Raw genomic sequence first — 15,490 nt, 5'->3', positions numbered from 1 at the left:
GAGAAGATACATACAAATTAGACTGACTTGTGAGGCCACTTGTATCTCTCAAATCTTTTAAGTCAGTTTCTGAGTGTTCACACGGAAACTGAACATTTCATTCATGCACTTCCTCTGTGGTCACTGTTTTTGCTCTGTTACTTTAGTATATATACTCTCATATATACACTAGTATGAAACAAACAATAGATTTCAGCTGTTTATTTCTGTGTAATCTATTCAACATGAGCTGGCATTTACAGCAGGTTTTAACAGACAGTCTTTAATACAATGCTACTATTTAAATTTGCTGACGTCAACCATGTCTATAACCCTGATTCAGTATCTGCATAAATCGGTTAGTCAAACACATCTGTTTCTGCTCATACAGCTTTTCTTTTCTTTAGTACAGTCAACACTCGACTTTGCTTTCACTTGATTTCTGTGCCGTCCATTTCAGCAGCACACTGTCGATGTCAAATGCATGCAGATAAACTGATTTTTAATGTAAATGCAGTTTACTGTGTAGTTTAACATGACCACCTGCCTAGCCACTGTGTGGTTAAAGGCTAACAGCCTAAAGCCTCTGTGACTGTACTTACATCAGCATGCTATAACATGACCAAAATGACAGCATTAACATATCTGCAGCTCTCTTTCAGGCTCGCCACAGCAGATCATCTCTCTCTATTTCACCCTTTCCCTAACATCTTCATCAGTCACAGCAAACCTCTGCATTTCCTCCTTCCTTACATCCATTAATCTTCGCTGAGGTCTCCCTCATTTCCTACTTTGATCCCACTTTTGTCTTAGTTTAGTTTTGGCACTTTAACAGCCATACAAGCCGCACTTTTCTTTTATACCATTTGACTTCATTTCCTGCATTTGGGCTCTACACATGCTATACTGTGACAGGTTTCAAGGTTTTTATCAAATACAGTTAACTACATAATAACCAATGACAGCAAGTGCCTTTACATTGCCTCCCAAAGCACTCTCCAAATGCCTCCAACTGATCCAATTAAAACCAACTGTAATGTATAGTCTGCCATTTGGAGGATAGCTAGCATGCTGGCATTTGTAATTAGTACTATGAAAGAAAATGTGAATGTCTAAAATGTATTTGATGTCAAGGACGTTGGGGCATTTCACTCATAAATGGTTCGTTTAAGCATTATTCACCCCAAATGACATTCAGATCAACATTGCCTCTGGACACTTACAAAGTATAGCACTTTCTTCTATTTCATTGGGGTTATTTACTTTTTAACTACAGTTGACACTCTATATTACAACTACGCAGTATGTATGTCTGGTTAACAAATAGCAGGTACACCGAGCTGACCCTGCTGAAAGCTTACTGCTACTGAAAACACCACTGCTTTGAAAAATGCATGCATTTGTAAATTATTCAACATGTTCCATCAATGACACTGTGTAGAGGGCATCTATGGCTGTTTGCCAGATGCAGTGCTAGAGAAGAGCAGTGCATGACTATATATATGTGCCCAACACAGCATTTAAAGAATATGGATAGTATTTACTGCAAACTTAACTTTAAAAAAAAAAGAAATATAAAAACTGTTCATAAACAAAAACAAAAAAATCCAAATAGATAGCTACATCCAATTGTGTCTCAGTTTCCTCAGATCGATAAAGATTCCAAGACAGATTCACATTGTGTGCTCAGCATGAAAGGATAAAAAGGATAAAAAGATTTTTTTGGTTTCCAGGGAACAGAAGAACAAAGGCAGTGCAAAAAAAAGAAAGAAACGAATACCAGAAACAGCCACCACTTCCGTTGTCAAGCGCCAAGGAAAAGGATGGAATGAGAGCACAAACACATGTCAGTAAAGTGTGACAGCAGAGAGGCAGGAGACATGAAAGAAGAGATGAGATGAGAAGAGGGAGGAGAGGAGTTGAGCTGCAGGAGATAAATGTCAAGATTCTGGGTTCACAGATAACAATCATAATGGAAGACATCCTTACTATACAGAGGTAGTAAAAAGAATGATGCTTCACAGGTTTGGGGAAATCACTGCCATATCTTTAAATGCAACTTTTCAAAATACACCTGTCACAGATTTTATAAAACATCATATTACAACAGTTTTGTTTTTTTTTATCAGAAAGACGTTTAACCTAACAGTGGGAATCCTATTGTATCTTTATCTCAATGTTTAAACCATGTTTACAGCTCAAATCCCTGCCTGTTGCATAGTAATGACTGAAAGAATCGATTTGGAGAAACAATTTGAAATTAAATTAGTCTCATCTACAAAGAGGACACAGTCATCATTTCATTATTTCCCATTAATGAATTGAATTGTAATTGATCCTCTAAAAGATAATTGACCTGCTCTGTGGTCAGATGCAATAAAAGACTTACACTTCCAAGAAAAGCCACACTGATCTGCTTTCAGCTGACTCGTCAGTCCATACCAACCATGTGATCCTAGTTCCTTTTCCTTTTCTCTGTTGACTTTATGGGGGTTTTCTACCCAGTCCTTCTCCTACACATCATTTAAGACACCGATAATAGTGTTGAATCAAGAGATCACAGAGGTCGTTGGCAGTGCCTGAGGTTACTCTCAGCTTTGGATCAAGTCACAAGAGAAAACCTGGAAAATAAAGCAAAAATACAATAGTTAGACACGTATTAACCATCCTGCTGTTATGCAGTATGTACTGTATTATATTCTGAAGCAATAATGAATGTAGCTTTTCTATGACTCATGTTTTACAGATGACTCAAACACATGAGAAATGCACGAGTGCACAATAAAAGGCAGGGTTAATGAGTAGGGTTTGCATCTGTAAAATACGCCAGAGAAAATGAATATGCATTGCATTTAATCAGCTGAATGAGTACGTGTATGTGCAGCTCTCTTTACTGTGCATGCCCAGCATTCATATACTGTATAGTCCTCTCTTCTATAACATCCTACTGCAAACCAAAACTGTTAAGACGTTAATGATCTCTGACCAAACATATCTTCTTCAATTCCAACAAGGTGTTGGTTACAAACAGGACTGTCCAATAAAGTTGTCACCACACACGGCCTTGTACCCGTCCACAGATGTGCCTACACAATAATAACCACCACACAAAATGTGTTGGAATTATTTCTTTACTGTTTTCACAAAGATATAAAAGTGATGATATTCTATTGTCTTGAAGTCAGAGAAAGAAAACATGGCCTTTTTGCGCACTCACTCCTACTTTACCGGTATTGCACTGCCCACAGGTGTGAGACACAAAGGCATATTGTTAACACTTGCCACTGTAACGCAGCTTAATAGAGCACAAGGAGAAGAGATGAATTAGTCACCTTATCCAGCTGGATAAGCTCACTCAGTCCGTCTGAGCTGCGGTGAGGAAAATAAATGAACAAGGTTTGGAAAACACCTCTTTTACCCCTTGAAGTAGGAGCAAGTTTTCCAAGTGCTTTACAGCTGCTGGCATTTTGACCTGAGAACTGCAACGCCTTTGTATCTGAGACTTTGGTAATCAGTAATGGTTTTGAACTGCATGTCTATAAAGATGGAAGATCTTCAAGAAAAACACCATAGTTTTTCTGTTTTTTTTCAAGGAACACAGATACCAAATTAACCACTTCCCGAACAAGATAGTGTCACAAAGTAACTTAACAGTATTTTAGCTGACAGGTTTGTCATTGCAGTGAACTTATTAATTTCCCACCAAGGATATTAAATTTGTGCGTGTGCTTCTTAAAGGCTCTATAGGCCTTATATATGCCACTAAATTATGTGCTATATTGTTTTAAAGTCCCAAATGGACAGACTTTTAAATCTATAAACACTGGGACAAATTAAAATGATTTTTATTACTAAAAAGAAAGAACTGGCAAATGTAAATAATATGTCAATTAGAAGACTGTGTTCTTATAGCACTCCTAAATCTGTATTTTGTTGGCTGGCATTTCCAGAAGAAGTTCAATTCTGGAGACATTCGGTGACAATACAGCTAAAATGAGACTGACAGATCATTTCAGGTAATATGTTTTTGCCACTTTAAACCAGTTAGTAGATTTGATTTTATCCTGCCTGGTTAACACACTCGAAGCTGAGCTCCTTGGGGCTTTCTGGTAGAAATCCCAGCTGTCTATCTATAAAAAATACTGTTTCAGAGGGTTTAAGAAAAGTGTAGTTATTAAGCAGTGGTAAAAAAAAAAAAAGATATTAATGATGGATAAAAATAGGTAATGTGTTATACTGAAGTTATACACGCTAAAGAATTATGTTGGGTTTTTCACAATGTAATATATTATTATGAATGTTAAAAAGTCTGAGTTAAATTATAATAGGTATAAAAAATGTATGAAATGTGCTAAGTTATTCATACTGTATTTCATGTGTTTAAAGGTCTCTTCGGAGATAGTTAGACAATCATTTTCAACTTTTCAGCCTTAGTATTTTGGTCCTTTCAGCCCTGAACATTCAGTCCAAAGAAAAGCGAGACATGCTCAGAGCATGCAGTTTATTCCAGGCAAAAGCACTTTCTGTGCCGCCCTGTCCATTGGCTAACGGAGGAAACATGCACGTCATTAAAATTTGATGTGAGTGCATCATCACCCAGCACTGTGTGATTCAATCATTAATTCATACCACAACAGGCAACCCTGGGAACTGTAGCTAAGCAGTTTTGAAGTAAATAATCTGTTCATTATTATCATTATCATCATTATTATTATTAGTAGTAGTAGTAGTAATAGTAGTAGTATTATACTGTGATGAAAATATTTATAATCCCCATTCAAAAATGATGGGTGCTTTTCACATGCTCTCGATTTTAAATGATCATGCTATTCAAATCCTGCTTTCCTAAGCCATTAATACAAAATTGATGGCTTTGATATCTGAGGCTCATGCGGTTCCCTGTTATGATGACTCCTTGATTTCATGTTTAAAGTAGGTCTTCGGAGAGCATATAATGTCTGCAGGCACCTTCATTCATAATGCTTAGTGTGGAGAGCCAGCTGAGGTTGTATTTTGCTAGTTGTCGGTTGGAAAATTTGATTTCAGGCAGATCACACGGCCTGTCTGTTTGCAAATTTGATTTCATTTGTGTGTGGGGCTGCCCACTGAAAAACTGCCAGGACGACAAGACAAAACGCTGATTTTGCAGCAAGAGAAAAAGGATGTTAGAATGCCTCCTATGTGTTTATTTAAAGCATAGCGAGTTTGAGGCTTTTCATAACCTCTCTGCTCACACTAACCATAAACCTTTAACGACTTGTTCATTGAGCATGTCAGTATGGCCTGAGCCTCAAACACCAGTGCTTTGAAATTAGCAATTAATACCAAGGGAAATAGCTGTAAAATATTATTTTTATACACCCATATGAGAGAATGAGCAGAGTAATCTCCAGCCTGCAGTTTGAGGACACTGAAAGTGACACTTCTAGGGCACACTATAGGTAAAACCAGGGACAAGCGATGATAATCACTGCAATTACAGCATCGCCACTCGTTCTTCTGCTGCTCCAAGGATAACGAGTTAGCTTCTTTTACTGGAGTCCACTACAAGTGGCATAAAGTGTGAGCAAACAGAGCAAAACTGCTTTAGGCTATCATATACTTAAAGCTCAACTTAGAGCGTGCGGTGCATATTGCTAGACACATTGTTTTATTTAGTTTTCAGCTTCATTTTGACCCACCAAACTGCTCACCTAATTAATATGGCTCTCTTTAGATTTGCTTGATGCAGGTGTATTCTCTGACTCCCTCACCATGAGAGTTGCCTGAAACAATCTTTGTGTTTAAGTGCAGTGTCTCATTAAAGTGAAAAATGGCTTTCTTCCCCCACTAACAGACAGACTGACAAGGCTAGCACTTCCTCTTCTCACAGCAAGCTGCACCTCAAATCATGGTTTACTTAAGAAACCCTGAGTGAGCATGGCAAGTAGCCGAGCTTGAAACAGACTCTGTGATTATATCAATTCTATAAACAAAAAACAGACTTGAGTGATGAGATAAATTTGAGCAGGCTTCTTTGTTTTAAAAATGGTCTGTCAAGATGTAGACTTCTTAATAAATAAACGTGTATAGGTGTGCCTTAAGTGCATATGTAAGAATGACAGTCACTGTCATTCGACACACTTCATCATAATCATGAGTGAAGAAGGTGCGGTCATCTACACACAACTGTAATGGTTTATGAGGTTATGAGGTCTCTTGCAACCAATTGGTCCAAAAAGCATCTCAAAGTGCTAAGTGCACACATGCAATCCATAGAATGAAATATAAGCTTCTTTTATTAGTATAAAATATAATGTCAACAGCAAGGTTAGCCCATTTCGATAAGAGAACAATAATGCAGCTGCACAAGCGCCAGATAAAACGAAGTTGGACTTAAGTAAGGCAACATAGAAGGGTTGCTTTGCACAAATCCTCACTGGTTTCACTATAGATATATATATCTGCATGAATCACAGGTTTTCTCTACATTAATATATAATAGATTGTATATAATAGATTGATACAGTACCTTAAATATGATATCATTTCCAATGGTTAGCAACCTCAGCTTCTTTAATCTATGACCTCAGCTAAAGCTTTCCTGGGAGAACTTTTGAACTGCCTGTTAGTTTCAAGTCTTAATGTATCCAACATGATGGGTTTTTTTGTTTGTTTGTTTTTGTAAATTATAATTGCTAAAGTCCAAAAAAGTGACTAAAGAAAGGCATTCTTCAGTATGATAACCAACTCATTAACATACAAGCATGTAGTGTTGTTCAGTTTCTTAGTCGTCAGGACTACCCCTTGATGACCAAGATGGTGAAAATGTTCTGCTCAAGGTGTAACAATGGGACAGTCTGTAAACTATGGATACAAACCAAGTACAATCAACTTTAGGGGACATATGTGCCCACCTTTAAATAGCATATGTATGTAGGATTTTAAAATAAACAAAGTGCATATATTGTTATGTATTAGCCTTATGTCCCTCCAGACCTTTTCTCTATTTTTCTTCACCAATGGTGTTCAGCACTTGTCTCACATCACATGACACCAGCGAAACCCCAAATTAGGTTTTACAAATTCCATCTGAGAGAGCATATGGCAACCACTGAATTGGTCCTCAAGGATGTCACTCTGGGCAAACAATAACAGAAAAGTGGATGATGTTGTAATATTCACTCAACAATAACATGTTTTCTACACATACAGTTGCCATATCAGTGTTCACCACTTCAGTTAATGTTCAGCTTTATAACCAGGCATCCGTTTCATCCATCCATGCAAAACACTTAACATTGGCCATTACTTTCAGCTATGCAAACCTGTTTTAAAAAGGCCAGAATCTACCATTCTTACCTTAGGATACTGAAAAGTCATCATCTGCAAATTAACTTTTTTTTATTAACATGTGTCTAACAATAGCTCGTGTATTCCCAAGGTGAAAAAGATGTGGGCTAAGTAGCTTGATACTCACCCAACAGATGGGGAATGTGAGGTAATACCAAAATTCCCATTAGCTTTTACTGGCCCATTTAATCAGGGATGGAACAGGAGGTTAGGTTATTGTGAATGAGGTTATGGTGAATGAGGGGCATTTATAATTCATGTTTGAACACAAGGCGTTTGAATCAGAGTTCCTTAATGCAATTATAGAGACCCCATTCTCTCATTCACCCATTTAAACAGTACCATCCAAACATCTTCACCAGCTACATAGAAGCTCCCTGCCCGTACTGTGCTCACTTGTTCTTGATTCCTACTGCAGCATTTTCATATTAGCTCACAATTAGCAAAACCAGCTATTTAATTTCTAAACTGTTATTTTTTAAACTCAAAATCAGAGCACAGCATGTCCTTTCATCAAAACAGCCACATACAAATTAATTGACACATTACTCTCTTCTCACACGATATAGCAAAAACAGATCAAGCTACAGCATGATGTGCAACTGCAAAGGAGCTTAGAGGCCTGCCTACTACTGCATGTGTACTCATCCCTTTATATATATATTTTCTGTCCAGAGCAGGGAGCTGCTGCAAGTACAAAAACTGTGACTGAAGAATTACCTATACGTAAAATATCTAAATAAATGATTAAAAAAATGCAGATCGCCGTATAATGAATATAAAAGCAATTATTTTATAAATATATATAAATCACATGGGGCATCCTGGTGGTAGCAGGGTGCATGGCATTGCTCCACTAACCCACATTTACTGTAGTCCATGTTGCCAATGTCCAGGAATGACGAAGAAATATAATGTCCAGTCTCCGTGACCTGCAATCCACTCTCTGGATTGCTGCTCTTGCAGATGCTTTTTATGATTTTTGCTTGATGGACAGTGTGATACACACGGGCAGTGGGATGCACGCAAGCTACGCTGACAACCGGGAGCAGCTGGAAAGCTTTGCTTAATAACCGAGGGTAAACAGTCGGTGTTTACGCATAAATACGCAAACGGAATTAAAAATAATAATAATAATAAGCCTGTCTGGTTTCGCTGTGTTTTTCAGCGTATCTTACCGCGGTACTGCGGTGACCTCGCCTCACACGTAGCGGCGGCTGATATCGGCTTGTGTCGTTCTGCACGGTTCGTCCGGACGCCGGTCTCTGCTTATGTCGTTTGGAGAAAAGCACAAAACGCACTCAGTTGTGGAATCATCTGACAGGATCCGAAGAATGCGTTTAGGATCCCCTGATGATCATGTTTCCAGCAGACCTCTCTGAGGATGTGCTTCCCCCTCCTGCCTGTCTACATGCGCTGAGCCGTATTATGGCAGCCAGAGTGGAGACTGGAGACCCTCCCCCGGGCGCAGAGCAGTATCAGGTGGACGCTCAGCATCCTTCACATTCCTGCATCACTGAGGGATAAAGGGCAGGCCTTTGCATATAAATGCTCAGCCGGCCTTAGTTTGTCTCCTTCCTTATGGTACGTTTTACGGCTGGCATCTTAGGTTGATGTTTGCTCAAAAGAATGCTCAAAAAGCCTTCCTTTAGTATTCTTCTAAGGGTTTTACATTAGGAGTTCAGAAGTGACCTTATTTAACTTTATGATGTTTTCACATATTAACCTCGGCTATATGATGCTATAGATACGACGAATTTCTGACAAAAAGTTTATACATCTTAGTTTTTCTCTCATATTAGCAAGTCATCCAACACTTTATTTCAGTTTTGTGTATAAAGTAATGGAACACTCATGAATAATGCATCATATTGGGTTTATGTGTACACTGGGCATGGTATTTACAAGTAGATGTTAGTGTACGAATTAATATTGCATGAATCATCCCTAATGTATATGTCTTTGTCTTCAGCCCACTGTTGCTCAGAAAATGTTTGCAGTCACATTGCGTTAACATTAAGTCCTGCACAGCAAGTGGCATTTGCATGGGAGTCATTATGACTCATGAGCTCCAAGGTAAAAATTTGAAGGGCGTCTGGGTAAAGTGTCTTTCATACCCGTAGATTTGAAGGTAAATTTTAAGTATGCAGAGGCTGTTGAATATTATGGTGATGATAATGACCTTTTGTACATATAAAACAAACAAACCAATATGTAGACATACATATATACACACATACGTGCATATGTATACATAAATATGTATACGCATACATACGCATGTGTAAACAAGATCAACAAAATCTACATTATAAGAATTAGTTGTGACAAAAATGTGCCTCTTAAAGATATTCTAATGGAATAATCCTCCGTGGCATCATAACGTGAAAACATTTAATATAAATGGGCAGCTTTGCTGACCTCTTGTGGAGGGTATATCAGTTAATACAATAATAAGTCTTAAGCTATGGAAAATGAATTTTGTCAATAAATGTGTTAATGCTGTGGGATAAATAATAAATGATTATGGAGTATCTTTGTTTTGAGCTTTGTCTGTCGGTTTTAAAGCTGCATTTGATGTGTTAATAAGACTTGTAGACAGTCAACTGAGGGCTGACAATAACACTTTAGACTGGCTCACAAATTACATGAAAGCTATGTTGCAGACCTGTTATAAAATCTGTGTCTCCAGAAAATTAGCTCGTGCTTTCCAGTTTTATATAAACGTAATTTTAGTTTTGTTCATTTCACTGTAAACGATTCCACTTCATACCTCCAAAGTGGAAATGGCCACAGACACGTTCACTTGGATTGAGACAATTAACAGTGTTCTGGGTGGATGCCTGCAGAAAAATATGTCATATAATATACAACTTCTCTTTATAACAGTGGGCACAGTATAAAAAAAGACCCTTTAGTGTTTACATAAAAATCTATAACTAAGCATTTTGCAACACAGATGGCCAAATCTATAATTATTAATAATGCACTTCATACATACATATTACTTAATATAATGAAAAAGATTCAACTGCTGTGTAATTCTGACTCATTTATTTCTGAAGGATTTGCAAACATAATGTAGCTTCTGAACTGAGAATAAGTAGCAACTCTGTTTTTGAAATAATCATGACAGTTCAAAAGTTGCAAAGAATTGAAGAAGCTCTGATTTCATGTTCTTTATGCATTATCATCTTAAAGGCATTTTGAATATATGTGTGTCATTTAAACAACAGCCATCCTTTTGAAATGTGTTGAACACCAGTTGCACATGACACATTCAGCTGGGGGCAGTGTTGCTCTATAAATTCTGCATCGAGCACTGCTAATGCTGAGCCGTGCTTAGTGAGTCATTAAGGCTTGTGTGTGTATGCAACAATGACCCATTCACTCAGATTTACTTAATCACACAATAATATATTTTTGGTTCGCTCCACAGAAAGTAAAAGAAAGCGAACCAGCTGTCATGCTCTGTGCTCATTAACCAAGCTGAACTGTGTGTGAAATATGAGGATTGTGCGCCCAGATGTTAGTTGCCACAGAGGAAACACTTTAAACCACTTCTTTTTGTAAAAAAAGGAAGACTGATCCTTTAAATATAGCTACTTTAAAATAATTTATTTGTCTCATTCTCATGAAGTTTTAACCAATGACAAATGTTTGGTGTATCACTAAAAGTTTGCACCTTCACAGTGAACAGGACCGAGGCTTTTAGCGAAGGTCATTTTGCCAGTGGACAATGAGACACTATGCTGTATGTACATTTACTTCCTCAAGGCTCAAGAGACCTTTAGGGAGGAAAATGTTTTCCACCTGCATGTCAAATAGACTTCTGTCCCGAAAAACACCTCAGCCTGACCTTCATCACTTCTTTTCATCCCATGGGAAGAACCGATTTCTTCACATCATGACTTTAAGCCTTTAACATCACGGTTTCTTTTTATTTCTTTAGATTGTTCAGTTACAGTGTTGATTTCGTTCATTCATGCCTAACACAGGAATGCTGCTTGCAGTCCGTGGCAAATCCAAGCTGCACATCTTAAGCGGTGTCCTTGTACTTGAAACATCTGCAGCTTGGCACTAGCGGGCATATTTTTCTGAAATAGGCCATCGTGACAAGTTGTTCACTAGTGACCGCTGGCAGTGATATAAATTTTTCTTTCTGTCCTGCCTGTTGGGTCTAATGCCAGAGCAAGAGAAAAGGTGCTGCTGTGAGCTTTATGACAAAATGCTTTATCCCCCATTAACCTTCACAGAGTGAATATCAGGAGGGGATTTCAGGTGGAATAAAGCACCAGTGTCAACAGGCAGGTGTGTTGCTGAGCTCAAGGAAGAAGACAGGCTAACATAAGGCGCCCTCCGTCCTTCATTTCTCCTTTTTCTTTTGGGGTCATTCCTTAGCTGGGCGCTGACAGCAACCACTGATAAGAAAATGATTAAGTATCATGGACTCAACCACAATCCAATTCACATTCCCAGCTGCTCTGCAGACTGCAAAAAAGCTGCATCAGATATTTTTTTTCTTCTTCACAGGCTAGAAGTTCTAACTGTTTCTTTTTCTTTTTTTTTAAATTAGTCTTCATATAAGCTTCATATGTGTGTATGGCTGCCTGACATACAGTAAAGTCTGTAACCTATTTTCAGTACATCGTGTTTCTGAATGATCCACAACTTCCAGACATGATAGAGCTGTGAAACCCAGATCAGGATCAAAGAAGTCAGCGAGACAATTCAGGATAAACTCGCCAACGTATCTGAAATGGATTAGTTTTGGCCTCGACTACTGTAAAAATCAAACACATAAATGCACACGCTGTGTATGTGTTTGAACAACAGATTTAGTCCACAGGGATCAGCAGTCAGCTGTAACATCCCTCGCCCACGTGAAGCATCTGGGCACCCATGAAAATGGAAATGGCAGCGCCAGAACAGTTGATAGAGACCAATCTGTTTCCTCATCAGGACTCTTCATTAAACTTGAGCAGTGTCCATTAGGCCTGTAATCCTCCTCACCCACTGCTACACACGACCTTGAGGTGTAACACTACACGCTGTTTTAATAGCTCCTGAGTTCTCACCGAGGTATACTTACTGTCAGATGTACTGCTGCTGCTGCTGGACTTCATGGGAGAATAAGTTGTTTCGAAACAGGATTTAAGAACAGTTCCTCACAGAGTCATTTGTTACATTACAGCCAATCATAGCCAGTAATTTAACGTATCCTCACGATGCTCGTCGCACAGTGTGAATTTTTCTACTACAGAATGTGATCATTTCTTGCTCACCATAGTAGCTGCTTAATTGAGCTGGATGTGCGTCAATGATTTCACTTAGAGGGGATCATCAAGATTCAGACAAGCACCTGGTCTTTTATGTGCCTGTAGAAGGCTGGCAGGAAAAACGATTACCGGCCTCATTTGTTCTCTATAGACATTTGTGACCTTTCCAATTGGCACATCCTCTTACGAATATGACAGCTTTTCTTTCCCAAAACCAGGAGTGATCTTGCATTTAATATGCACATAAATTGCATTTTTGCCTATTGGGGAGCTTACATATACTGTAAAGTCAGGATGGTGGGGCTTTTTGACACTGGATGTGTCAGTTAACGATGAAAGTTTCTGGGAGTCCCATGGTGCACTCCTTTCAGCTCTGATGCTATTGTTATCCAATCAAAAGATTTCTAGTTGTACATGCACATGCTTATATACATAATTTACGGTCCATACATATAAATAACTGCAAAAGTTAATGTTCAGTGTGATGAATATATAAGAATAAGTACTAGCAAGCAGTTTGAAAACAGATTTGAAGAAAAGACTGACTGAGAGTCATATGAGCAGAGACAGAAATGCACTTTTAGAGCTTTCTTTGCACTTTAAAATCCACTGAAAACTGCTAAACAGGAAGCTGCAGAAATACAAGTAACGAAGAAAAATACACACATGTGAGATACAAAGAAAATACAGCTTTTACAGTCCATACAAAAGAAAAAAATGGCAGCGTTTGTGCAGTGTGGCTAGATTGTATCGTAAAATACATTTTTGCTGAAGAGTTTTGGACAGAAGCGAAGGGAGTGATTACCAAAATCCTTGTTTACCTGAATGGATCACCTTTCAGAGAAACTGTTAGGATGTGCAATCACTGAAAAATATCGGTGCAGAACGAGCTGACAGGATGATCAAAATGAAAAGCTCCAATATTGAGTGGATGTGTGATTTGGAAGTGTTATCATCCTCCGCAGGGGCCATGGGATTTACAGTAAATGTTGCCGTTTTTTAATGATCATAAGCTTTACAGTGTCATTCCACTTGTGTTGTGTTTATCAACTAAATAGCATTAGGTATTACTGCTTTTATTCTCAAATGCATTTAGTTCATTTTGACTCAGAATCATAGATTACAATTTTTTCATCTCCTATTAAGCTTGTTCTTGAAGTGCACACACTCAGGATTTTTCGGTCATGAAAAAATAGGCTTTAAATATTATTAGAAACTTTGATTAAAAAAGTAAAACATTAAAATTCATCAGATCTTCATATTTGACCTTAAAATAGAAGAAGTGAATGGCATCACAGCCAAGAAAATGTGGTGTGAGGCTGACCTACAGAGCACAGCTGACAAGTCAAATTACAAGCATGATACGAAAAACTATGGCTTGATGAAATGCTTTCTTTTTTTTCCCCACAGCACAAAAGAAAAGAATTCAATTTGAGCAGGTTAGAGCGAGGGATTCATCTTTCCGAATGTGAACAGAGAGAGAAAATGCAGAGGAATACATTTCAGGCACATTTTTGTCTCTCTGGGAGTGTTAATGCTGTGTGTTGTTGCCACTGTTTGTTGTACGGTGCCTGAGCTGATCAGGGTCTGCTGCCTCACAGATATCTCTGGTGACAGCGTTGTGAAGACTGTGTCTCAGATGCCCACGTGTACTCTCATACACAAATAAAGGAAAGCCCACACATTGAGTACAAACACGGAAAATGACTTCATGGAAACAAGGACACACACGCGCGCACACACAAAAATCTCACACGCTGTATTTCAGTATTTAGACTCCTTTTTCTTCTTCTTCTAGTTGCCATGCTTTTGCACGATGGATTCTGCTTCAAGATTTAATCCCAAGACTTCTTTAGTCATTTTATCCTAGGGCTCTTCTGTCCATCACTGCTTTCATGTCTTCAACCAAACTGGAGCCCAGTCTAAAACCGGGCCTAGTAATGATGACCAGCGGCACACCAACCATCTGTAATGTGTCCTCTCCTCCCTTTAGGGAGCCGGAGAAGGATCTGCTGTCAGTCTGGCAGGGAAAACATCTGTTCCCATTAAATTACTGTGGCCCTGCCATGCAAGTTATCTCTACTGCACTCCATTTTACTGCCTGAGTCCTGCGCCTGTCGACAAGGGGATAAAACAAGATTAGTTAAATGACTGGGAACTGGGGAAGTAGTAAGGGACAGAGGGGGGAAAGGAGAGAAAAAACGGGAGATGTCTCTTCCCTTGTCATAAGCTCTCTTACCAATTAGAAACTGGGGACTGTCCTCGAGTGAAGTGAAGGAGGGATATAATCGCCTCATCTATCAGCTAACTTGTTACCACATGGCCTAAACTCATTAAAGGAGTAACACAGCGAGTGGCCTCTGAGAAGAAGCTTGTCCATACTGAAGCTCTCTCAGCTTTGATGTTTTACACACATATAGATGTTCAGACATTTGCAAACGCTGCACTGCTGCTCAGTTTCACAGCTTTGTGTTTTTGCTTTTAAATCTGTTGTAGTAGCGATGAGGCTGCTGCTGTTCCTGCTGCCGTGTTTTAGTACTGTACGACTGATGGAAAATGAGTCAGTCACTCGTGAGAACTTGCACCTAAGTATGTGGCAGATAACCATAACAGGCAATATTACCTCTCTAAAGCTGTGGCACTTCCAGTTTTTTATTTGGTTTAAAAGGACACATACATAAACAGAGGAGAATCGTTTGGACAGTTTGTTCACTCAGCATGAATTAAATATAGCAAGGAGAGGTTTGTGTGTGTGTGTGTGTGTGTGTGTGTGTGTGTGTGGGTATGTGTGTCTGTGTGTGTGTGTGTGTGTGTGTGTGTGTGTGTGTGTGCTCTCAGTGACTAACCTTTGTATCGCATTTCATTGTAGTTTTGACATTTTCATCTGACAGTTTTGAAAA

At 38.7% G+C, this 15,490-nt stretch overlaps 1 protein-coding gene across 1 annotated transcript in view; it reads right to left on the bottom strand.

The window, feature by feature from the left end:
* The window catches only part of LOC102204369 (receptor-type tyrosine-protein phosphatase epsilon-like), a 23,197-nt gene extending 14,267 nt beyond the window's left edge, over positions 1–8,930 (bottom strand). Inside the window, exons 1-2 of the mRNA XM_005727447.1 lie at positions 8,490–8,930; positions 2,369–2,600 (exon numbers count right to left, since the gene is read on the bottom strand). The gene's annotated coding sequence lies outside the window, so the exon portion shown is untranslated. The remainder of the gene's footprint in view (positions 1–2,368; positions 2,601–8,489) is intronic.
* Positions 8,931–15,490: the final 6,560 nt, after the last annotated feature.

Source organism: Pundamilia nyererei, unplaced genomic scaffold (assembly GCF_000239375.1).
Source record: "Pundamilia nyererei isolate P.nyererei 1_Seehausen unplaced genomic scaffold, PunNye1.0 scaffold00024, whole genome shotgun sequence".
NCBI classification, from domain to species: Eukaryota; Metazoa; Chordata; class Actinopteri; order Cichliformes; family Cichlidae; genus Pundamilia; species Pundamilia nyererei.
This window is presented reverse-complemented; position numbering and strand designations above follow the sequence as displayed.